This window comes from Stegodyphus dumicola, chromosome 1 (genome assembly GCF_044657685.1).
Source record: "Stegodyphus dumicola isolate Sdum_Otavi_A_Nest chromosome 1, ASM4465768v1".
Classification (NCBI taxonomy): Eukaryota; Metazoa; Arthropoda; class Arachnida; order Araneae; family Eresidae; genus Stegodyphus; species Stegodyphus dumicola.
Window position 1 is genome coordinate 18947092 of NC_140768.1, and position 26098 is coordinate 18973189.

The 26098-nt window shown below is 32.5% G+C and overlaps 1 protein-coding gene across 3 annotated transcripts in view; it reads right to left on the reverse strand.

Annotated features, from left to right (window-relative positions):
• The window catches only part of LOC118184539 (uncharacterized), a 215190-nt gene that overhangs the window by 32295 nt on the left and 156797 nt on the right, over positions 1-26098 (reverse strand). Inside the window, exon 1 of one of the 3 annotated variants that reach the window (XM_035354234.2) lies at positions 2810-2943. The exons of the other annotated variants lie outside the window; for them this stretch is intronic. The gene's annotated coding sequence lies outside the window, so the exon portion shown is untranslated. Of the gene's footprint in view, positions 1-2809; positions 2944-26098 lie in introns of those variants that run through there. 3 annotated transcript variants of the gene reach the window in all.

Genomic DNA, 26098 nt, shown 5'->3' on the forward strand with positions numbered 1-26098 from the left:
ATACAAATCTATAAATATGTATGCATAATTTCAAAGTAAAGTAAAAACGTTGGAAGACAAATTAAATAAAAATTTAGTCTTCCTTCTCCCCCCCTCCGGAAAAAAAATAAATGCCTACTCTCTCTCTCTCTCTCTCTCTTTTTTTTTTTTTTTTTTTTTTTTATTAAACTCCGTAAAATTGGTAACAAAACCGAGTAACGTCTGTTGAAGGGTACATGTTTAAAACATAAATGATCCAAAGAAAATGTGAAAAGCTACAACGTAAAAGCCTTGAAAAAAAAAAAAACAGAGTGCTATACAAAGGCACGAAAAAATTAATCTCCTTTGTTTAAACGCTTCAAACAGAACTTGTCAAGGGAAAAGTATTTTGAAGCCTTAAACTCGGTTAATTAATGAGTTCCGAATACAATGCTTCGTTCCTCTAACCGTTTGAGACTCTAAACCGCTTCTGAAATTCTTTAATCATAAATTTTAAAATCTTATTTCAAATGAGTCTCATATGAGTCTTTCCCCTACATACATTCGTACACAAAGTAAACAAATACACATAAAAAGAAACAGTAGTAAATACAAATGTAAAATTGAAGCTTAAAAATTGCAAAACAAAATTATAAAACAAAATCCAAATGGACAAAAATTAATTAAGCAATTAAGGCTTCTAGTAATTTAAACAAGTAAAATGACAAACATGTCAACTGTGGAATTACAAGGTACAAAACAGGGCAGGTTCGAATACATAAAGAACGATGTTCTTTTAGTGAAAATTTGTGAGAAACTGCTAAACAGTATATATACTATATGCATGCATCATATATATATCGGAAACAATATGTATGCACATGGTTTAGATAAAAATTTATTTGTAAGAAAAGTAAATAAAGTAGAAGGAACATTAATGTAATTAAAATTAATTGGTGTAAATTAAAAGTCTGCTCTTATTAATATCTTTGACCTGATAAAATAACACAAGTACTTTTGTATTATTGACTAGTATTTTAATAAACTTATTATTAACAACATAATGCTACAAATACAATGGAAAGGCGTGGATTGTATTTGATTAACTTAATATGAATACAGATATGAGTTTTAGATCAAATTCAAAACTGTAAATAAGAAAACTTGCACAATGGTATTTTTGGCGTTATGATGGTGTCTGACTTTCTCCCAAAATTAAATTCTAGGTACACCACTGATCTAGTTAACTTTAACATTTCCTTTATTTTATTGCTTGCAATTAATATCTTTAATAATATTACTATTAATAATAATAATATTTCTAAACACTTTTCCTATTATTTTCTTAAGCATAACAAATCCTCAATATTTTAATTGTTAGTGGATACATGGGATGTAAATTGCCAAAATCTGTGTATCCTCTATTGCACAGGTTCTCAGCCTTTTCACTAATGCATACCATCTAAACGAAAACTGAAAAACTTTAGTTCCACCATAACATTTTACAATGATTATTTTGCAATTTCTCAATAGAAATATTAAAATAAACATATATGTATGTGATGTACCAGCTTTTGTCTGGAATAAATAGATTGGTGAAGAAATATAGATGTAGTCGTAACTTAAATTATCAGATGATAAGTTTAAAAAACAGGATCCATTTATTATTGGTCAGGAGAAATAGCAATTACAAAAATCATATTTCCGGAGTAAATAAAAAAGAATAACTAATAACTTTTTTTATGAAGTTTACTGCATCGTTACATTAAAGAAAAGACTCCGATATTCTTTTGCGAGTCCTTTTATAGCCTCTGGAAAGGCGGAGCTTCCAAGAAATGACGTCAGCGTCGTCAGCCATTCCAATTCGCTTTAAATATCCCCAGAATATTCTATAACTGTACGTGTAGAAAAGGCGGGAAAAACAACTTGACTACGGGGCTGTGGATTTAATTCCACGTACTTTCAAATAAGAGACCGTCGCCATTAAAAATGAAAAAAACATACAGTTAGAATTTTAAGTGTAATTTTGACTATGGAATTTTATTATTATATATATATATTTTGCTATTTGCACAACCAATTGGCTATTTGTATTAAATATGCACACATAAAAATATTAGATTAAAAATTGATTAGCATTTTAATTATCAAAATTTAAGTTATAATACTTTAATTCTAAAATTTAGTGTGAAATTTGGGCCTGTTTAAAAGGAATACCAATTTCTTTATATGTTTGGTTTTGTTTCAATAGGTTTTAAATGTAAATTAAGATCTACTTTTAATTTTGTTCTATATTTATTTTTCAAATATAACTTGGAAGAAAAATCCTTGTTCACACAAACAGGTTGTACAAAAAGACAATTAAAATTTAATACCTTTATTTGAAATGCAATTAAATTCTTTTATTCGGTTCAGCCAAAAGTTAACAAGCGTGTTCTTTTTAAAATATTTAGTTAAGGTTCGATCACAGGAAATTTCTATCAATTATTCCTTTTCTTCACGAGATAAAATTTCGGGTACATGTGAACAAAATGGATTTCTAATCCAATATTCTTTTTCATACCCCTCGAAAAAATACATGTTAAAATTATTTAACAATGAAAACAGTGATTTTTAATGTTGGGCGCTAATTCTTTTATATTTAAATTATTTTCGGTTAGAAAACTTTCTAAAAGTGGTAAAAAACTTAAAATATTATTATCCAATTCTCTGATTATTAGCTCGAGTTTTTTTTATTGCATTTATTTCGTCTCTAATGGTAAATAATTTAACAGTTTCTCCTTGTAATCCTAAATTTAATTTATTTAACTTTCCAAAAATATAAGCTAAATATTCTAAACCCGCCACTTACTAGGTAATTAGCTTCCAAAGTTTTCACTTGAAGTAGCAAAACCTTTCATTATTGTTTACATTTTTGAACTCTGTTAATTTCCTCTTAAAACATTCCTCAGATTTATCCTTTAAATTGGCATGCTTATATTCAAAGTGCCTTTTAGGAAACGATGGTTTCGTACTTTGATTGGATAATAGTTAACCGCAAACAGCACATTGTGGTTGAGGGTCCATTTCACATCCATTCCAAGAAAACCCAAATGATAAAATAACTTTCATTATTTTTTTCTACAAACAATTTTTCTTTTCTTTTCAATAGTCTCAGTGCTAGTAGATTGTGCTGGATTCATCACCTGTGAATCATCCCTTTTCCGCGTAGTCAATCATTTTTCCATTTTGAAAATCTACGTTTGTTTCATTATTTTTTCACAAATATTTAAATGCACAGTATAATAAGAGTTCTTTAAAATCAAAGGACGATATTCTCAAATAGCGTAGAAAAGTAAGGAATACAAAGTAACAAGAAGACAAAATACCTGCTGTTAGAAACAGCAAATCGACATTTAAAAAAAAAAAAAATTAATAAATAAATAAATAAAAATTGATTCTAATTGAAAATAAAGCAATATGAGCCCGAAGGAATAAAATTCGTATGTATATTTTCTAGGCTGGACTATAAGAATTGTTAAACGAACTTTTGAATAAGTTACAAATTTGCAAAATTTTTTATTTAGAAGGCTTTTAATTAGCTCAAATTTTATTTGACGTACTCCGTTAATTAGCATTTGTCATCTGCAAGACAAAGATTTCATTTCGCATCCCCCCTAATTTTGCATGAAAATATGCCACGGCATATCATCACCAAAAAAAATTAGTGCCCCCCCCCCTCCTCCTCCTCCGTTAATATTTTTACCCCTTCGGTTAGGTGGCTTTTTTCTGCAAATGCTTGGGCATTCTGTTTATCTGTTTCTCAGAAAAGATACTAGATGGCAGCACATTGATGAAAAACAGTTTTTTACGATTTCTTACCTAGAGTTTATGACCAGGCAAAGAATTTAAATTGGGGAATACTTCGTACATGGAAATAAAAATGTATGAAACAGAACAGAATGATAACATTAAAATGGCTCCAGCTTATTTCTTTCCTATACATAGAAGCAGAATTAAGAACTGCTATGAAAATTTTTGATAAGAAAATCTTTCTTAGCTGTTCTACAAATTGAAGCGCAGAATAATAGAACTAGGTATAGAAATTGTGTTTAAGACACTAAACACCTTATTGATGTAATTTTAATGTGGCGAAAATAGTGAATGTTAAAATTCTAAAAAGGCCTTATACTTTCGAGATTTATTTGCGCAGCCAATGAGAACACCGGAAGATAAAACTTTAGAATTTTTATCAGTTTTCTTCGTTGCTTACATCATGGAATGACAAAACTAAAATATATTCCTCAATTAACGCTGTGTAATTGAATCATAATTATTTTATTTCTGTAATAATTTATTAATAACCATTATTACTTCTTTTAAAGTAATTTTTTAAATAAATTAAAAGTAAACAATGAAATGTATGTACAAATTAAAAACACTAAAACTAAATGTTGAAAGATTCATTCCAGCGCATTTTATTTATTTTAAAATTAAAGAAGCTAATAAATGTTATTAATGAAACATTCGTGAATTAACATTAAACTGGTTCGTTTAACACAAATTTAATTTTTGTTAATTGTTAATGTTTTCTTAACTCCAAATACAAATTTTGAGCTATTTCGTTTTTTAAAGAATTAAAAATTCTGAAAAGAAAAATTTTCAAACAATATTATATATTCATAGTTTAATAATAATTTGTTCGCGATGTGATGAGAAAAAAAGTAGAATAGCTTTTGAAAATAAGAACTCACGAATAAGGAGGGTTAATAAAATTTGTATGAGTTAAGACCTTTTATAAGGTGACCAGATTTCAAAGTTCGAAATTCGGAACGCTATATGTTTATATATATAATTTTTTGAATATTCTTTTACGAATAAATTATTTTATTATTAATGTTATTGTGGTGAAGCTAGTATGTAGGTCAATATATATATTGTAATGTATTTTGCAGTAGTTGACAAAACCGATAATCTTCTTAGTAAAACATAAATTTTATTTTTAGTTTACGTTGATAGATAATCTGTATACAATTCTTAAGTGGCAAAATTTTCATACATCTACTAGCTGGTCAAACTTCAGAACAACAATTTTTAAACAATTTCTTCTGTTGCTGAGCAACAGTTACATCATACAAATATGGCGTTGCCACTTCAATAATTAATATAGTTTTTTGTTAAATAACAAGATATTACAACCTATACAGGCTGTCTGTAATTAAAGAACCCTATTTCAAAGCTGCCTACAAGAGAAACCAGTGATCAGAAAATTTTGAAATTTTGTGGTGAACTTAAGAATGTGAATTTCTTTCAGGAAAAAAAAAAAAAAAAAAAAAAAAAAAAATACAAATACAAATAGAATCACCAGAAGGTATTATATTAACAAATTATACATTTAGCCACACCTTCACAACAGTTTTAAATTTTATAAATTTTGTTACAAAAAAAAAAAACATGTTCCACGTGATGGCCATCATTTCAGCAACCAACTGAAATCGCAAAATGGCATGTTCGACAGTTGACCGAAGTGTGTGCTGGGAAATGTTCAGCACGTGGCGTGAAATGCTGGCTTTCAGATATTCTTGGATTGTCACGACTTACCAGATGTTTCAAATGTCCCCCAGAGCCAAAAATCGCATGGATTGAGGTCTATTAAATTATGAAATTAAAAGAAAAATGAACAAAAACAGAAGAGAATTCAATCAATCTAAATGTCACTTCATCGGGGGGAGGAACCTTGAAATTAATTTAAGTCCCTCCTCCACAAAAATCCTTGCTTTTCTCAATCCAGAATTAGTCGATGAACCATTTCAATGTATTTAAATTATAAATATAATAGTTCATCCGAACATTCTGGCCCTTCAAGACAGGTAGTTAAATAATTGCCAACAATATCGGATGTTTACCAGGAAAGAATTTAAATTCTAATTTTTTTCTCTAACTCCATAATTCCAATCTATAAATCTAATAAGTATTGGAATAAGTTTTATTTCCTTGTAATTGGACGCATCGGTTAATACTGAAATGAAGCAAACGAACATTTTTCCTGATCATCGTGCTAAGCTCTTAAAGGCATGAAAAAGTATTTAATTAATATACGCATTTAGTATTAATATATGCTAGTATTTAATTAATATATGCATTTAGTACTTAAATAAGTATATGCATTTAAACTTTTACGTTCTAGCACTACTGTTTCTCGGAACAAATGCTATAAATTCGGTACCAAAAAACGATTTGTAAAAAATCGGGACAGAGACTGAAAATTCATGGGAAAACCTTAGCTGTGTAGAAAATAACGATCGCTTTCAGCCTCTGTATTTTCCTGAAGACCTTTAAAATTTAAACAACGCCAATAGATGGCAGTACCAGTACACCTAAAGATAAATTGAGATGAAGTTGCTATTTCATCTCCATTAAATTTACCTTTTTATAATTCTGTTAAATGACATTTTTTACTGATGCAGATGCGCGATGAGGAACAAATTTTAATCTTTGTAGAGATTATTCCCAGTATCTTTCTGTTTATTTATAATGATATTATATCATTAGCGCTTAAATTCAGCCAAAACTTACAAGAGCCCAACTTTGGTAGTTCTTATAGGCGGAGCTCCATGTAATTTGAGCTCCAGTCCTTTATATATAACTTAATATAAGCCTAAAACTCTATTAACTAGCGCAACATTTCTTTTAACAATAGTAAAACTGATATTTACATTAGCTGCTGAACATGCAGCTGAGCATCACTTCATTTCAGAAGAGTAAAACACGCGGGAAAACTTGAGCACCTAAAGAAAATTTACCTGCATTTCCAAAATACTATTTATAGACTCCATTCATCCCCTCAAAACTTTAAATGAAAAAAAAAAAAAAAAAAAAAAGAAGGAAGTAATTTTATCTGATAGCGAAGATTTCTTTCGAAAGCTGTTTTTCGCACCGTCTGTGAATGATGCCCTGTTATGAACTTAGTCACCTTTTCATTTTTATTTTGCATTAGCATCTGGGCTTATTATTTCTCAACTTCTCATTAATTTATGCTAATTTATAAATATTTGTATCTGTTTACTGATTTATTCTTACATTTTATTTAACTTTGGGTTAATAATAAAGTGATTTATTTATTATAATTGCCTTTATTTATTTCTCTTCATCACTTCCAATAGCATTCCATAAAGCTCAGGACTTCTGATTTTAGAAATTATGCCCTGTACAGTGGACAGATATGAGAATGTGTTAGTCAATATTCATGGAATACTTGCGTAACGAGTTGTTAAATTAATATCGATAGACATTAATTTAATATGAGGGAGAATTTTAGTATTTTCCCTGTGGAAGTTCACTATGAACGGACAGGCATTACCTTGCTAAAAGATGGTCTATCATAGATACATTATCAATGACTATATAAGGGGAAGTATATAAGATACTGTCTCGTTCCTTTACGCATGCCTTCGTGATGTAATTAGAAACACACACGACGTAGACGTATATTGGAGAGGTCCAGGATTCAAGTCCCGGCAAGGGCTCTGCACGTTTTTCTCGTCTTCTGTTTCAAGAGCACCTAATGACTCTACACATGGCACTTATTGTTGGTCCAATTTTGATGGACAACATCCTAAGAGATAGACCAGAGAGTCTCCTCACCAGTAAACCACTCAACAAGACTTCCGGATTGCCAGTATTTTAAGTGTGGCATGTCCAAGGACACTATTCACTAACAAACAGCCAAGCCTTCGCCGGGATTCGAACCCTGGTCCAAATATAACGGAGCCAGCATCGCTAACCGCTGTACTGATCAAGACAACAAGAGAGAAAGAGATAATCTGATGTTTTTACTTGCTTTCTAAATCTCCTAGACGAATTAGATTCCTTCTAATTCTATTCTTCCCGTTAGACGTGTATATACGGATTAAATATTCGATAACGTTGTGTTTTTCTCTCATTTGGTATACTGGAATCCTATTGCAGTGACGCAACTGGGAAATCTTTTGTAAATTTACATATGCTCGGCACAGAATAGAATATTATAGAACGTGGAGTCATTACGTTATTTTGAAGCAGGAGACATGAAAAATGAGCAATGCCCTCGCCGGAACACGAACCTGGATCTCTCAAATACGCGCCGAGTGGGATAACCGTTACATCACGAAGGCATGCATGAGCGGGAGGGAAGAATATTATATTACTCTTTCATCTCACAGATTTTGAAATTTCGGTTAATAGTGACACAGAATCGATTCTAGTTATGAACAAGTTATAATTCTGATCGTAACAATGGAAAACGACACAAATGTTCAGATGCAAGATTTATTCCAATCTCACCTATACATTTCAGAAACTGTACGAATAAAAAAAATTTAATATCATATAAAAACTAGCAGGATCAAGTCGGGTGTGTGAGACTTATTTACGATTTAAAACTTATATAATTATAAAAATCTGTCTATGCGTCAACTGCTACTGACTTAACTCAGTAAATTACTGGTTACCAGTCGTAACTCAACGCAATCCTGGTTACTTATTTGTATATAAAGTATCAGCGGTAAAGGTCACCGAATAGGTTATGTTTCTTGCACTAACGAGTTAAACGAGAAACTTAAAAAAAATCTGAGAAGGAGACCGCGTGACTTCCTTGTGTACGGGCTGTTAAATTATACACATTTATGTTTGTTGCACTTCATTTAAACTAATTTCCTCGAATTAATATAACTTAATTAATCGATTCCTGAGAGTAAGCTGAAAGAGCAAGCAAAGCAAAAATTGCAAATTTTAAAATTAAATGTTTGTCGTACGGGAGTCAAATTTCTAATTTTATATTTTTAATAACAAGTATAAAACTTTCAAAATATGAGAACCGGGAGACAGAATTAAAAGCTGGATTTCGCTGTTTGCCGAATTTTTTTTTATTTTTTTATTTTATTTGAAATAGCTCAAAAAGGAATATTTTCGTCGTTTGAAGCACATGTAATTGGGAGTGTATATCTACTACCAACGATTGCGAAAATAAAGGTCCGGTAAAGTATTTTCAGCCGGTTAAAGGACTGGTATGTATATATAATATACGTTTGATACCGCCGATCGCAATACAAAAGGGAGACGCACAGCTAGAAGAAATTTTCAACGTTCTAGATCTAATCGTTTTTGAATTATGCGAGATATGTATGTTCTTATGCACGTACAGACATCACGAAAAAAAAAAACCCACTTTGCAATCCATTTTTGAAAAAAAAAAAAAAATCCTTTATTCTTCCCACATGTACAGACTAAAAAATCGTCCAAATGGATTCGGTAGCTGTCAACATGAATATTTTCATTGAAATATGACACCCGAAATATTTCGCGATTAAAATATCTTCTTAATTCTTACAAGGAAGTAAAAAAAAATTCCATTTAAAAAATTTGTTAAGGAGCTTAGTTAGCTAATACACTGCTAGTCATCAAAATTGCAAAACTAGGAAAAGGAATGATCTGACGAACGTCAAAAATCATATGAGAGGAAGAAATTGAGATATGCAAATGATTAGAATTTCAGCGTATTTAGAAGACGCAGGAGGTAAAAACGACATCTGAAGCACTGCATAAAAAAAAAGCTGTGTAGTGGATTTCTCGTTCGGAAAGTACTTTGTAAGGTTGGAGTTTGCTCAAAATATCGCGTTATGCCACGGATAAGAAGAGGAAATGCTTACCAGCAAGTTTCGAAATTCAATAGAGGCAGGATCGTTGCCTATCGAAAGTGTAGATTATTGTTCCGTAGCATCTCTGGTCGCACACGTCGACATCCAACCACTGTCATGTGAAATATGGAATCAATGGATTGCTGAGGGTCATACTGAACGGCATGAAGGATCTCAACGCCCCCCCATGCGTATCAACTCGTAAAGTGTGTTGATGTTTGCAGCAGCGTGGATTATCAGCAGGGTGACCATTACTTCGGCTTCTCTTGACAATGCAGCACAGAGAAACAGAGCGACTCTGGTGCGCAGAACTACAAAGCTGGATACAGGAGTGGCACAATATGGCCTTTTCAAACGAGTCCCGCTTCTACGTGCAGTATTCTGATGGGCGTATACATGTCTGGAGTGTCCGAGGAGAACGCACGTCGCCTGCTTGCATTCGATATCGGCACTTGGATTCGATATCAGCCCTGCACTTGGTGTGATGGTTTTGGCAGCCACTAGGTACGCGACATGCACATCTCTATTTCTTAACGACGGTAATTTGAATGCAACACCAGGTACATTTTTGACATCTTAAGAGGTTATGACATCTAGCGACGGTCCATGCTACACGGGACTTTTCTGGGAAACGACATTCTAGTAGTACTGGTTTAAACGTGAGGATTCCCAGAAAGAAGAGTTTCGCTGGAAACAAAGTCCCGCCTAGCTACGGAAACGGTGGCTACACGGGACTTTTTGAAAACTAGCCGAAAATGTTTCGGCTGGAGCTCTGCCCCACGTAGAGATCAACCAATCAGACGAAAGTTCTGCTTCTGAAGGATAACGTGATCCCAATCTGAGCGATAATCGATTACTGTTTGGAGTTCAAGTCTTTGTAGCAAGTGAAAGTGGTAAACTAGCTACGTGGGTTTCCTGGAAATGTGAGGGTTCTGAGAATTGTTCCTTTCGACGTCAAGTCCCTCGTAGCTAGAACATAATGGGATTGGGACACGTACAGTGGTTGTGCCCTATCTTCGACGTCCCCAAACCCCGTGTTCCAACAAGATAATGCAGGACCCACACGTTACACGTCGTGTTCTGACCTTCCTCGATACACAGGGTCACGCTTCCACTGCGCCAATCTGCTACTCGACACACAGAGTATTGGATTGCTGCGGTGGCCTGCACTGTCTCCAGATGTGTCACTCATTGAAAACATCTAGTCATGGGTAGCTAAGAGACTGGTTAGCCATCCCTCTCCAGCTAATAATACATTTGATGGAGTGTGGCATAGACTTGAAACAACATGGAATGAGTTGCCCGCTTTTATGATCCAAACTCAGTTTGACTCCATGCCCAGCTGGAAAAGGGCCGTCATAGCTGTAAGGAGTGGCAGCTGTTTCGACTAATTTCGCACCCCTGTAAACTTCCAAAACAAATTTAATCATTTTGACTTCACGCCATACTGTTTACGTGCAATATATATCTTTTTTGTATTTGCATTCCTTCATGGTGCCGCAATTTAATGGCCAGCAGTGTACTCCAGAATAGCGTTTCTCAACTTTTTTTCAAAATAGTCTCCCCTTGTATGTTAGAATCTCATTCTGCCCTTTTCTAAACATTTTTCTGTCCCTAAAATTCTTCAAAGATTTTATGAAAATCTAATTATGAAGACATTTAAATACTCTATTTTAACAGGTTGTAAAATGGCATATAAATTTATTTTAATTAAATAAAACTTAGCTAAAATTTCAGAAAAATCAAATTATCCAATTTCTTGCTAAATTTTTTTTTTTTTTTTTTTTAATTTTGAATGAATTATTTGCTCTAAACTTATCAGCAAATAGCGAGTTCAAATTAATACAAATATTTTGAAACATACTTTAACAGGAAAATAAGAATCGGTGAAAAACATGAGACTGTTTTTTTTTTTTTTTTTTTTTTTTTTTTTTTTTCCATTATAAAAAAATAGTCTATATAAACTATATTTTATAGTCTGTGATACGGGAAAATGTGTAAAAGAGCCATTCTGAAATTCATTTCATCGTAAGCCATTCTGAATCTCCAAATTCTGTTTCGCTACTTCGTTTTCATTTCCTAGTCTTGTTTAGTTATATTTATGAAAAACTGATTAGCAAAATTTATCGAAGGAAATGGAAGCAATCATATAGCAATAATTACACCTTTGGGAAAAAATCTGATGTTGACACCACATGACTTCTTTGTATGGAGTATTAAATTATACACATTTTTTGCTGCATTTCATTTAAACTTGTTTCCTGGAATCTCATTAGAGATATATTTATTTATCCCTCAATTAATTCGGTTCTCACTTCGCGGCAAAGGAAAAAATACATAAAAACTTAAAATATCTCCATTAAAAATTGTAAAACACAGAAAAACATAAAATACCAAATACAGCTAAAATACTTAAAAAAAACAATTTTTCACATTTGAAATCAAAGTTCTTCACCAAACCAAGCAATTCGGCCAACGGGCAAAAAGATAATATTTTCCTTGCACAAAACTGAAACTCCTGAACTCCTGATTCAATTCACTAGTCTATACTAAGAGCTTCAAATATAAATAAATGGCAGCCTCGTTATATCTAGCACCACTTTTAAATTTTTGATAATTCTATAACTATTTCATGCAGATTAACTAAAGGCATAAAAAATTAACCAGAGCATAAGAACAACATAATTCAACCACTTTTAAACCAACAAATGCACAATTTACCAACATATAAGAATAAAAATACTGAGCTCACGGAGCCAGGTAACAAGGGGGGAGCATGTATATATTTATGGTAAAATATAACAAAATACGATGGTTGCTTTAAGAGTAATTAGGACCGCAAAATTAACTATTCTAGATTTTATGCTCTCCCCTTAAATTCATCTGTTTTCCCAAATTCGAGATCTTTCCATGTTACATAACAACCTAAAATTAACCAATCACAGATTAGCTGTACTTTAGCATCATACTTAGTATGATGGCACAAGAACTACGTCATAGCTTTCCCTAGCTTTCGATTTCCAATATCTGCACGCCGCTATGCCCACTTTCTTAAATGACGTCGCATCCCTTTTTTATCTGTTCTCTTTTTTATCTTTTTTATCTCTTTTTTAAAAATTATTTGTTTTCAACTATGATCGAAAAGTAATTCGTCTGCCAAATAAATAACTTTTGATGTGCCTAAAAATTAGGATGGTGATTCACCAATTCAGTTGTGTTAACTGAATGAACGGGCAAAAAGTACGAACTGAATTAACGGGCAAAATTTCGATGTTCTACGGTTACTCGTTTTTGAGTTATACGAGACGCATACGTACGCACGTACGTACGTACTAATAGACGTCACGAAAAAAATCTCTTCTGTATCTATTTTAAATCCGTTTTGCGATCCGTTTTGGAAAACAGTCCTTTATTCTGTTCGTACGTATAGATGTCAAAAAAAATTCAAATGGATAGATGTACGTATAGATGTCAAAAAAATTCAAATGGATTTGAAAGCGGTCAAAATGGATATTTTGACTTCGTATGGGGAAGTAAAACTTAAATGGCTGAACGTCATTGACTTACGAACATCGGCATTACGAAATCAAACATTAATACAGCTAGCAACTGAGAAATATTTCCAATGTGCAAGAAACGGAAAGGCAGTAGTCATTTTGAAGATTAGACGCATAAAATGTGTTGCAGTAAAAGCATATAAATAGTACATTTATGTGCAATACTGATGTTATCCCCATTCATATTTTCCCATTTTATCCTCAGCTCAAAATCGTGTCATTTCATCCTCTGATATCTGCCTTTTATCGTATCAGTAATACCCAGTCTTTTCAGTTTCCTCCATCGAAATGTGATTCGTTAGCTTTTCTTTAAAATGTCGCAGTATATTTTTTCAATTTAAAGTAATTAAGGCGATCTACATTCATTTTTAAAGGGATTTTACACAACTTCTAAATGTTGAAATTTTGTACAGCAAATAACGTACAGTGCTCTTTCTCCCCTTTCTTTCTTTTTATTTGTACAGGACATTAGATTATTTCGAAGCAGGAGACATGAAAAATGAGCAATGCCCTCGCCGGGACTCGAACCACGGACCTCTCGAATACCCGCCGAGTGTGCTGGCCATTACACCACGAAGGCATGCTAAGAAGGCGGGAGAAATACCTTATATATTAACTACCAGTTTCTCTAATTGTATCAGAACTGGGTAAGGATAAAGCTTGTGAGCTTGAGATATGCCATGATAACTGTGTACTAGTTTTTTATACATATCAGCTTGACGGATACTCTAATTAGTCAAGATAATTACAGTGGTGGCCAAAATTGTGGACACTTTTGGAAATTTTTATGTTTTTGAACTTTGTATGCTTATAGAAAACGTTACATTTCACAAAATGCAAACTTGTACATATCATTTGGAAGAGAATTTATTACTGAATTCAATACAAAACACAAAATTCAATTATTTGCAATACAAAAAAAAAAAGTTAAACGATAATAGTTATCGATATACATTATAGAGTGATGATTGCAGTGAGTTATCAGTACTTATTAGGGTACCCTTTATTTTTGATTACAGCTTCACATCGACGTTTCATTGAGCTGACAAGAGTTTTAAGCTTTTCTTTCGTTATGGCAAGGAGCAGAATCCTGCTGAAAAATAAACAAAGCATTGTTGGAAAAGAGATCTCTGATGGAAGGTAGAAGTTTTGGTTGTAGAATAGTGTCAATGTATTTTCTGGCGTTCAGTGTCCCATCGATGACATGAAGGCGACCAATACCATCTGCTGACATGCATGACCAAATCATAAGACTAACTGTGTTCTTCACAGTTGCTTGAATGCAGTCAGGATGTAGCTCTTCTCCTATTTTACGTCTTACATATTTTCGCCCATCACTACCGAATAACGATATCCTAGTTTCATCACTCCATATAACTTGTGACCACTGATCATCTGTCCAATTAATGTGTTCCTTTGCCGAAAGTAGTCTTTTTTTTCGTTGCTGAAAATTAAGATAAGGCTTTTTTCGTGGAATTCTACCTCTCAGTCCAATATCTGTTAATCTTCTCCTGATTGTTCTTGAACTGACACAAACACCAGCATCATTCAGATCACTTCTGATGGCCGCTGATGACACTTTTCTATCCTGGAGACATAGTCCTTTTATTCTTCTGTCATCAATAGATGTTGTGCACCTTTTTCGGCATTTTCCTTCTTTGTTTTTTATTGAATTTGTCTCCTGATATCGTAAACAAAACTTTCGGACTCCAGATATAGTCACTGAACCACCCACCTGTCTTGCAATTTCAGCATAGGAAAGACCACTTTCTCGTTAGACAATAATATTACATCTCTTTCTAGGCGTCCAATCTACTCTTTTATTTGATGTCATTGCTTCTTGACTAAATATTAAAAACTTTTACAAAAATTCCTACTTGTAATTGCAGTGTATAAGAAACAGGTCCTCCTTCTACAGAACAAAGCAAAATAATGAATTGTTTCAAGTGTAAACATGATGTCAGCTTCTACTGGCAGTTACTAACATTTGATTGGTTCTCAGAACAAGAACAGTGATTGGCCAGGAAAGCTTGACATTACAAACCACTTCATAACTGTGTTTTTTATTTATATTAAAGTACATATATCATTTTTTGTATTGCAAATAATTGAATTTTGGGTTTTGTATTGAATTCAGTAATAAATTCTCTTTAAAATGATATATACAAGTTTGTATTTTGCGAAACGTAACATTTTCTATAAGCATACAAAGTTCAAAAACATAAAAATTTCCAAAAGTGTCCACAATTTTGGCCACCACTGTATGTCAAGTATTTTTGGAAGCACGTAAAAGCATAAAATGAACGCAAAAGAATGAAATTCCCTTTTCAGTCTCAGCTATATCGCAAATAAAGCAGATTTTAAAAATTACTAGGGCACACTAGCCATATAGTGGGCTGTGGCCAAAGCGAAATTTATAAGTTCTGTGAGAGCGTGAAAGAAAAATGCATAAAAACATTTCAATATGAATGGAATCGGTTCATTCTTTCAAGCAACAACCAATTCATAATTTTTTTTTTTTTTTTTTTTGTTGCCAAACCAGAAAGCAAAAATTTTGACACTTCAGGTGCGAATGACGTCGTGATTTAAATTTAATGTAATATAACAATTTTTTGTTAATATCGATGAAAGAATTAACTTGGCAATAACATAACCGTGTCTTTTATCGTAACCTGAAACAAAAAAGTTGCCAATAGCAGCTAATAATTTAAAATGCTGACATTCACGGAATGTTTTCGACATACAATGACGTCACATAAAATCGTTATTTTTATTTCATAGTTTGTAAAACTTACGAATTTTTTATTAACAAAAAGGTTTGAAAGCGAGCAGTGGCAACACTTTTCGAAATAAAGCAGATTTTTATCTACAGCGCGTGAGACTGTTATCACTGGGGAAAATAAGTGCGAAAATTAGAGTTTTTAATTAATATGTCGGCTGATTAAAGTCGTACGAAGATGAGAATTGGTCGAAATGGTTTCCCACGAATTTTTGGAATCCGGAAGTACCTCTCTCGAAACTCAACTCCTCGCCGTTCCGGAGGAGATGATGTTACAATCAAACAGACACTCACAGATTTTTAAGGATTTCACTTTAGTGATTAATATCGTAAACAGCTAAATTTTGCAAAGTGATTCTTATTGTTTTCATCTATCTTACTCATAAAATAAATAAAATTACTTATAGTAGGTAAATTCCTGATGAAAAACCACATGCCTTAATCTCAGGCACTGGCATTTTGTTTTCAGAATGAAAGAATGAAACATGTAATAAATGCATAGAAACCGTTAGTAGGAAATGCTTGGAAAAGAAGATGCCAGAGAATGAATAGGAGCATATTCAGAGTTTATAACCGCTTTACAGTTGCACAAATGCTTAAAACTTCACTTTATAAGACAGAGAGAAGCGGCATAGACACTTTTCTTCACTTGAAATTCACATATGAGTAATACGGTCAGGGGGGGGTGGATGGAATATCAGCTGCTTTGAGAATAAAAGAAAATAAAGTCGGTAGAAGATAAGAGCTACTGAATACTTAACGATAAGCTACCGCTACTTAATATATTTGGTCCCATGTACAAAACCACACACAGACGTAAACACAAACTCGTTGTTTTTATTCTCCCTGGATTGAAATGAAAACGAAAGGGAAAAATAAGCAATTGCTTAGACACGGACTCGCCACAGGAGCTATCCTTAAAACAAAACACTCTTACATTTTTAACTTGAAAGCCGAAGGAGGAAAAAAAAATCTGCTTGGGGGGAAGGAACAGAAAAAAGGGTGGGTAAGGCGACGTGACTCTTGTGCAAAGAGAAAATCGAGAACCCTTCCATGAATAATTTATGCACCATTTGCCTGAGATAGCTGTCCTAAGTAAAGAGACCGCCTTTCTGACTGAAGAAGTCAGAGCCACTTCTATGGAAAAAGTAAGATGTGGACCGGGAAGGCCAAAAATGGTATATAATAATAAGGCAGATGCGTAATTCTAACCTGCCCCCCCCCCATCAACTTACCTCCTGCCTGTTTGTATGCTTTTAGATTACTATTAAAGTCACTGAATGCTATCTTTTTTTTTTTTTTTTTTTTTTTTTTTTTTTACGAACTTAAAACATCGTATTTTTGATACATCGCATTTTTATTTCGGATTATTATTCGTTTATTTCAGTTTACATTGATTGTGACGGATGAGGAACCATCAAGAAATTGGTGAGTTTTGTGTAGTTCTAAAATACAAACTTCATTTACATTTTTAGCAGATAATTTGATGGTTGCTTATTTCCGCTAATGGGAAAAGCAGAATCATGAAAATGAGTCAAGTCTGCGGAACTGTGGGGTGATTAAACGTATAGTATCTTATTTAAAGTGATGGATCAGCAAAGAAGGCCCAATCATGCTGCTTATCGCTGCTCATCTGGGGGAGAGCTATCCAAATTTGCGTTTTTAACTTCTGACAGCATTAGAAGCACACGCATGAATATTTCCCTTCTTCGACTTCTAAATTTCTGCACATCCCCCGAGGTGCTTATTTATTTACTTACTTTAATAAATTATTAAAATCTTCAGTCTTCAATTCTCCGAAAATTTATACAGAGTTTGCATAATAAGGAAATCGGAAATCAGTTTCTTTGAACTTAATGCAGCTGTTTTCGTAATGTCTAAGATGACATTGGGTAAAGACAACCGAGACAATGAAGCGCAGCGCTGCTTATCAAACACGGCAATAATTTTGTGTGAAATTTGCACCTTATATTGCACAAAATGTTAGAATTCCGACACTCGCACAAAAAATCAGTTCTGCACAAGCCGAGCGCTACTTATCAGAGATGACGATAGTTTTATGTGAAAGATGCACCTTATATTGTAGAAAATGTTAGAATTTCGAAGGGATCGCATAAAAAATCAGCTATGCTGTAGCCGGGAATCAAACCACTGGTATTTTAGTAGCCAAGAATGAAACCACTGGTACTTTAGTAGCGAATAATCAAACCACTGGTATTTTAGTAGCCGAGAATTAAACCAATGGTATTTTAATGGGCAAGAATCAAACCATTGGTATTTTGATAGTCGAGAATCTACGGTATTTTAGTAGCCGAGAATTAAACCACTAATATTTTAGTACCGAGAACTAAACCACTGGTATTTTAGTAGCCGAGAATCAACTCTTGGTATTTTGGTAGCCGAGAATCAACCACTGGTATTTCAGTAGGCAACAATCAAACCATTGGTATTTTGGTAGTCGAGAATTCACGTGTGTGTGTGTGTGTGAGTATGGCAAAGCCTCGAGGGCTATCTGCCTAAGGGGAGGGATGCCTTCGTGGAAGACTTTCTAAGGGAAACTGGCTCGTATACACGTTACACATGGGGAAAACCACGAAAACGCCCATGCAGCCAGCCCGTTCGCGGGATTCGAACCTCGGACCGAACTACCAGTGTTCAGCGACTTTACCGCTCGGCCGCTGGTGGGCCTCGAGAATTCACGATATTTTAGTAGCCGAGAATCAAACCACTGGTATTTTAGTAGACAACAGTCAAACTACTGGTTAAACCTCCAGTTTGTATGCTGGATGTGCAGACACCCAGCATTTAAATCATTTTTTTTAAACGAATGTAAAACAAATGTTAAAAAAGGAAACATATTTACACAATTTTGAGTATAACCTGTAATTGATTGAAAAGTCAAAAGAAAGGTATTTGAGAAAACTTATATCTTTTAACAGACATACAAACTTCGAACAAACGCAGTTTGTACTTCGTTCAATTGCACTTTGTTTAGAAATCGGAAATTTACAATAGTGCTATATTATACAAGTCGATCAGCTAGCATTTACCAACCATCCATTTTCTCACTACATGTCCCATTTTTACTTCCTTGTACGAAGTAAAAAGGAAGTATTGTAATCGCGAAAAATTTCAGGCAGCATATTTCAACGAAAATATCCATTTTGACCGCTATCGAATGCAATTTAACAAGGTTTTTGCTTGATATCTGTACTTAAGGACAGTATAAAAGACTCTTTTACCCCCAAAAAATTATAAAACTGCTTTAAAATGAATTCTGAAGAGAATTTTTCGTGGCGTCTGTACGAACTTATCTCGCATAACTCAAAAACGAATAGCCTCAGAACGTTGAAATTTTGTATGTAAGACTGCTATAACATGTAGATGGGCACCTCGTATTTTGGTTGCAATCGGCCGCACCAACCGTTTATAAATATATTTATATATATACCCACTCTGTTACCCGTCTCAGTGATCTCAGTTTCTTTACTCGTATATGTTTGTAAATTGTACATTTTTTGCTTTGAAAATGATTGAATTATGTTGTTTTTATCTTCCGGTTAAAATTTTTATGTCTTTAGTAAATCTGTATGCAATATTTTTAGAATTATCAACAATTTTAAAGTTGTTTAAGTGCCGCTAAGCCTAATACTTCTCTTGATGGCGGCCATTGTCTGTATACATATGAAACAGCAGGATAGTGGATTTGTTGCCAATCTAGAGAAACTTAGCTTCGCAACAACAAAGATAACGCCTTCATTTATTATTGCCAATTAAATCATGGTTAATCCTTTCTGGAATTTTTTCGAGGAATTAAGTGTTTAAGATTTACTTCGTAAATTTTAATATAGATATTTTGAGTTATGTATTTTTGCCTTCTCGCGAAGTGAGAACTGGATTAATTGAATGAGAAATACTCAATCGTCTGTGAAAAACCGTTTCTTTTTTGTTTTATTTGCTTAATTTCTTTTATACATCATTCTAGCTTTATTATAGTATTTGAATAGAACATGTGGCAACGATTAGATAATTCTATTCTTTAAATGACATAAATTTTGTGCATTATGAGTTATAATATGAACGAAATGTAATACTGTTAAGTGAATCTAGCGCCAGAGTGTCGCTATGGTAAACAAATACTAGAGTGAATTTTAAAGAATGCATTTATTCTATTGTGGTTTATGCGCTGTCGAAGAAGTAAATTTAATTCAATTCAATAAGTTTAAATGAAATGCAAGAAAAAGTGCATATAATTTAATATTCCGTACAAGGAAGTCATGTGGTGTACACATCAGATTTTTTTACTTCTTTATTTCAATCTTTTCTTCATTATTATATTGAAATTAGGTTATTACATAAGGTTTACAAGTGCGATATCGTTTTACCTTTCAGTGCAGTACTGTGTTTAGAACTCAGGTCTTCCAAAAAATTACTATTTAATTATTATTGTTTCAAAAGAATAAATTGAATTTAAATACAAATTTAATTAATTCTTTGCGCCATTGCTGCAAGGAATGAAATTTAAATTTTAACAAACATGTATATACGTAAAAAGAAAATTTAAAGTTAAAATAATTAAAAAATGTGCAAACATATAAAAGATTTAATTTTGGAACTAATCTACAATATCATTTAAATTCAGATAGCATAAGTAAATAAAGTGCAAAACCAAACCTTGAAAATAAATTCACCAATTTAGCAAATTAAAATTAATCTAAAACTTTTTTTTTTAAATGCATAAGTGAATGACTGTTGAGTAGGCAGGAGACAGACTTATCAAGGGGAAGTTGCCTCCAAACCTAACTCTACAATCATTCAATTCGTGTTTCGTCATTCATGCAGGCAAGGGTCAAAACCAAAAGAAATACATAGTGAAGAATGTCCAAAAAGAAATACCAATAAAGTGGTACCTTGAGAAATAAGCAATTAAAATAAAGGTAAATGCCAATGAAGTATTTTGAGAACTAAGCAAGGTAAATTCTAGTATTAAATTTAATTTACAAAAAAATTTTTTTAATTAAATTTTTTAGAAAAATTAATTTAGAAACCAATGCATTTTAGAAAGGAAATTAAGGAATTTATTTAAGGAATTCAATTTAATAAATAAAAAATTTTTAGGAATTCATTTCAAAATTTAAATTTTACTTAAATTTGGGGAATTTTTTAAGACATTTTAAGATTTTTTTAAATTTAAATTTTACTTTAAAACATTTTTAAATTTTAAACAATTCAGGTTTATTTAATAGCTTTTTAATTATTCCTTTTTAATTTGCAATTTTCACTAAAAAATAATTTTTTCACTTAACGTTTTTTATTTGCATTATTTACGCAATTTTGCAACACACATTTAACATTACAAACAGTTTACATTTATTAATTCACAATAACCACTTTACTTTACTTCAGTTAGAGTACTCTTTTTATGATATTTGCAGAGCAAACTTACATCTCTTGATTGGCTCAGCTACTAAATGCCCTACCATAAATAAATGGTCAATTAAAACTTGAATTACATACTTTTAGGATATTCTTTGATTTTTTCTAGCTTTATATTATTTAAATATTTTAGTATTAAAGTTTACAAAATTTTTAATAAAACAAAGATAGCAGCTTGGCACTCAACTTTACTTACATCAGCGCCATCTATATAATTTGCAGAACACACTTACATCACTTAGGAAATACTTTTACAGACCCCAACGCTAATATGGTAGGTAAGTTAGAATTAAAACTTACTATTTACTTACTTTTAAGTATTTTTTATGTAGTATTTAAGTATTTTCTAAATATGTAATTATATTTTTAAGTATTTATTTATTTGTTTTTTATAAATTATGAATTAGTTCTTTTTAGTTTCTTATTGGTTTATATAAATTATGTCTAGTTCCTTTTTAGTTTCTTTTTGATTGATATGCATATTCGTGTCGGGGAGGTTTCTGTAGACAAGTGTTTCTACAATGCATTGGTTTCTAAATTAATTTTTCTGAAAAATTAAAAAAATTTTTTTAAATTTAATTTAATGCTAGAATTTACCTTGCTTAATTCTCAAAATACTTCATTATTGGTATTTACCTTTATTTTAATTGCTTATTTCTCAAGGTACCACTTTATTGGTATTTCTTTTTGGACATTCTTCACTAGGTATTTAATTTTGGTTTTGACTTTTACCCTTGCCTGCATGAATGACGAAATGACGAAACACGAATTGAATGATTGTAGAGTTAGGTTTGGAAGCAACTTCCCCTTGATAAGTCTGTCTCCTGCCTGCTCAACAGTCATTCAGTTATGCATTAAAAAAAAAATTTCTTTTATTAATTTTAATTTGCTAAATTGGTGAATTTATTTTCATCGTTTGGTTTTGCACTTTATTTACTTATGCTATCTGAATTTAAATGATATTGTAGATTAGTTCGAAAATTAAATCTTTTATATGTTTGCACATTTTTTAATTATTTTAACTTTAAATTTTCTTTTTACGTATATACATGTTTGTTAAAATTTAATATTTAATTACTATTATATATTGTTAAAATTATAAATCTCACGAACTTCTCTTTGAGGGTATTATTTCTAGAGATTTCATGCATTTAATGAGTAAACTGTTAACTCTCGCAATTAAATTTTGTCGCTAGTAATATATCTGAATTAGATGTATTAGTAATAATCATTACAAATTTAATGAGTCAGATACCTCTAAATAATTTTAAGAAATCGAAATATTTTTATATGTTATGCTTTTGTAATAAAAATGAAAATTTTCACAAGCATATTAACACACAAACTGCATGTAATAATTCAATTTAGAAGCAACGTTAGGGTAAAAAATAGTTTTAGACTTTTGCAAATTAAATGGGCAGATGGTTTGTTTGCATTTGCATTTCAGCAAATTTCTCTTATTAAATAAACACTGAATTTTCCATACGAAAAATACTTCTGTATGCAATTTAATACAAATATATAATTATGCATGACTAAAAAGCTAAGTTATTAGCATATTTACCTGTATATTATTAATTTTAAGAAAGCAGAAATCAATGAATTTTAAGGGAAAAAAATTGTTTGTTCCAATGGCGGGTTCTAGCCTTTTGTAGGCATTGGCCACTACTAATGCCGGGAGCGGTAGTTTGTTTATTGTGGAGGAACCTAATAGGTGGGCTACCGTTGCCTCCTATGAAGGAACAGACGAATTGCATCCCTTCCTTCCCCGGGATTCGAACCTGGGCTCTTCGATAGGCAGTCACAGTTACTAACCACTTTTCCGTCTTTTTAAGAAAATAAAAAGTAATAAATAGGAAATTCCCTTGTAGTCTCACCAGGACACAAGGTGAGATTTCATATAAATTGGGTTTTCCAGCTTGAGTACATTATTTCTCTGAAATGGCTGATTAGAATTTCAAGAAATTAGCTTAATTATGTGAATACTCTATCTGATTAAAATGTCCAATTATTGTGCTTCTGAAGTGAGAACTTTTAGAGCTATCATTAAATTTGAAATCATATGAAAATTTCAAGTCGCATCGTCTGTGAAACAACACTCGAGTCTTAAGGAGGTTTAAACAGCGCTTTTAATAAAAACTTTTAAATGACGCAAAATGTGCAATTTGGGCTTCAAATTTGACTCTTCACTACTTGCGGAATATCAGATAACAGTGCAAAAACAAGTGGCGGGACACTATAATTTCAATATTAGTTGTACAGGTACATTCACACAGAAGCGGATTTGGAATGCATGTGGACGTCTGGCGTGTGGATTATCAGTTGCCCATATGTGACTGTTGTGCATATTGAAGATGCCTTCCTGCCTCATCCGTGAATAGAATATTCGATGGGAAATCCGCCTGCGCAGTACACTGTTACAAGAATCAACAACAGAAGTTAACGAGCAGAGGGTAATCTGTCGCTTGCAAGGCTTAGACTCTCTGCAGATGTGCACTGCACGTCTCAATGGCTCACATTATTGGATTTTTCTGCAAGAGGTTTTTCGGAAATATTTCAGGATGTCGTTCGTGAACACATGTGGTTCCAGCATGATGTAGCGCTAGCCCATTATGACCTGGTGGTCTGAAATTACTTGGATGCGAATTTTATGTGGCGATGGCTTGGGAATCGCGGACCAGTCCGATGGTCACCCTGTTCGCTACATTTATCCAGAATGGATTTCTTTTTTGTGAGGGCATCTGAAGGGCATCCTTTACGAGACTCCGGTTGACTCACTGGAGGACCTCTTTGCATGACTATCCATTGCGATTACAAGCGAACGCAAAATGCCAGCCATTTTTCAGAGTGTTTTTGCTGATGCCTTCTACGATGTTACCAAGCATGTTTTACTGCTGGTGGTCGCAATTTCGAACGTTTCTTGTGAATATTGTACTGCTTGCTGCAAAGAGACATTTTGCGTTGATTTTAGAAATAAACACATTTCTCCTCCCGTGTCAGTTTTTGCGTTCGTGTCTTAACACATCACTGTAGACCCTACATTCCAAGGACAAAAAAATACATGTTTTAGTACCCTCAACCACCCCACCAATTTTGTCCCATGATCGTAGACTCACACTTATACTATAAAATCACAGATTTGTTTAAACATTAGTGCTACAGAAGTACTGAACCTTGAAAAAAATTCTAACTTACATAAGTTGGTGGATGGACAGCACCTGTTGACCCCACGATAAAGCACTGGTGCCTTCACCTGCAAATAACAATCGATTATGCCGGTGACAATTCCACGTCCCCCATCTCTCTTCCCTTACCACCAAACCACTCGACAGAGCATTCGGTTTGTCAGTATTTTGATTCCCTCCTTGCCGCACAAACATTATACATCCATTCCTTCTCCAGGATTCGAACGCTATTCCGTCAGAAGATTAAAATACAAATGTTGCCTAAATCTAATGCCTAAGGTTGGCTCAAATTCTAAATGAGCAACTGAACTTCGTCTAGTAAAATGGCTAACGGCTGGATAACTAACGTAACAGCCTGGGCGAAAGAAAAGTACTACTAGCTCAGCTAACAAAGCTTTACATTTAAAACTTTCAAAAACTCTTGAGTCAAATAGTCGTAACTCACTCACATCCTGGTAAGAGCTGACGAAAACGAGAAGTGATAGTTGAGATTCAAATCATAGAAAAGTTTTGTTATCGTAAATGATATAAAATATCCTCTGAAATTTTCATTGTCTCAAATAAAATTATTATAACTATGTAAGCAGTATTATTTAAATATACAATTTTACATACTCATATGTTTTAACTGGTAAATATAATTTTATATTTCTTTTCCGACATTAAGAAAATAATACGCACTTGCAAGATTTGAAAGTAATTATATCTTTCTTGGGTTTAAAACAGCTAATTATTACATTTTTCGCATAAAAACTTTAAGAAATTCCATTTAATTTTATGTTAAATACTAGTCGATTTTACATTCTCAAATTAAAAAAAAAAAAAAAAAAAAAAAAAAAAATGTTATTTTTTAAGATAATATTATTCGATTATTTTTAAAGAATATTATTTAAACTATTAGGCCAAAAGGAACATTCCTAACGGGATATAAGTCTTGAAACGGCATTTTTCGTCAACACACTTAAATATGGTGTATCGCTTTTCAAACCGTTGTCACTAAATAATATCGTCCAATATTATATTTAAAGAAATTAAATAATAAAGAATCTGCATGAACGTATGTATGTTTCTCGCACTGACTGTCTTTTGGGAATTCTAAAGGTATGCTGTTTTTAAATATTTTGTTTTTTTGCTATTGAATCGAACTTTTTGCGGCGTAAGCGCCAAGAGCCTGATATTTAATAAATTAAGTAAACACGGAAAATGTTAATTATACAAAGGTTAAAAAAAAGTTTTGTAAAGTCATCTTAGTAAGAAAATTGAATGTTTATATCATAAACTCAGAAAAGAAAAAAAAAAAAAAAAAAAAAAAAGTTTTGTAAAGTCATCTTAGTAAGAAAATTGAATGTTGATATCATAAACTCAGAAAAGAAAAAAAAAAAAAAAAAAAGTTTTGTAAAGTCATCTTAGTAAGAAAATTGAATGTTGATATCATAAACTGAGAAAAGACACACACACACACACACACACACACCAAAGAAAAAAAAAAAAAAAGGAGGGAAAAAAGAAAGAAAAGAAAAAGAAAAACAC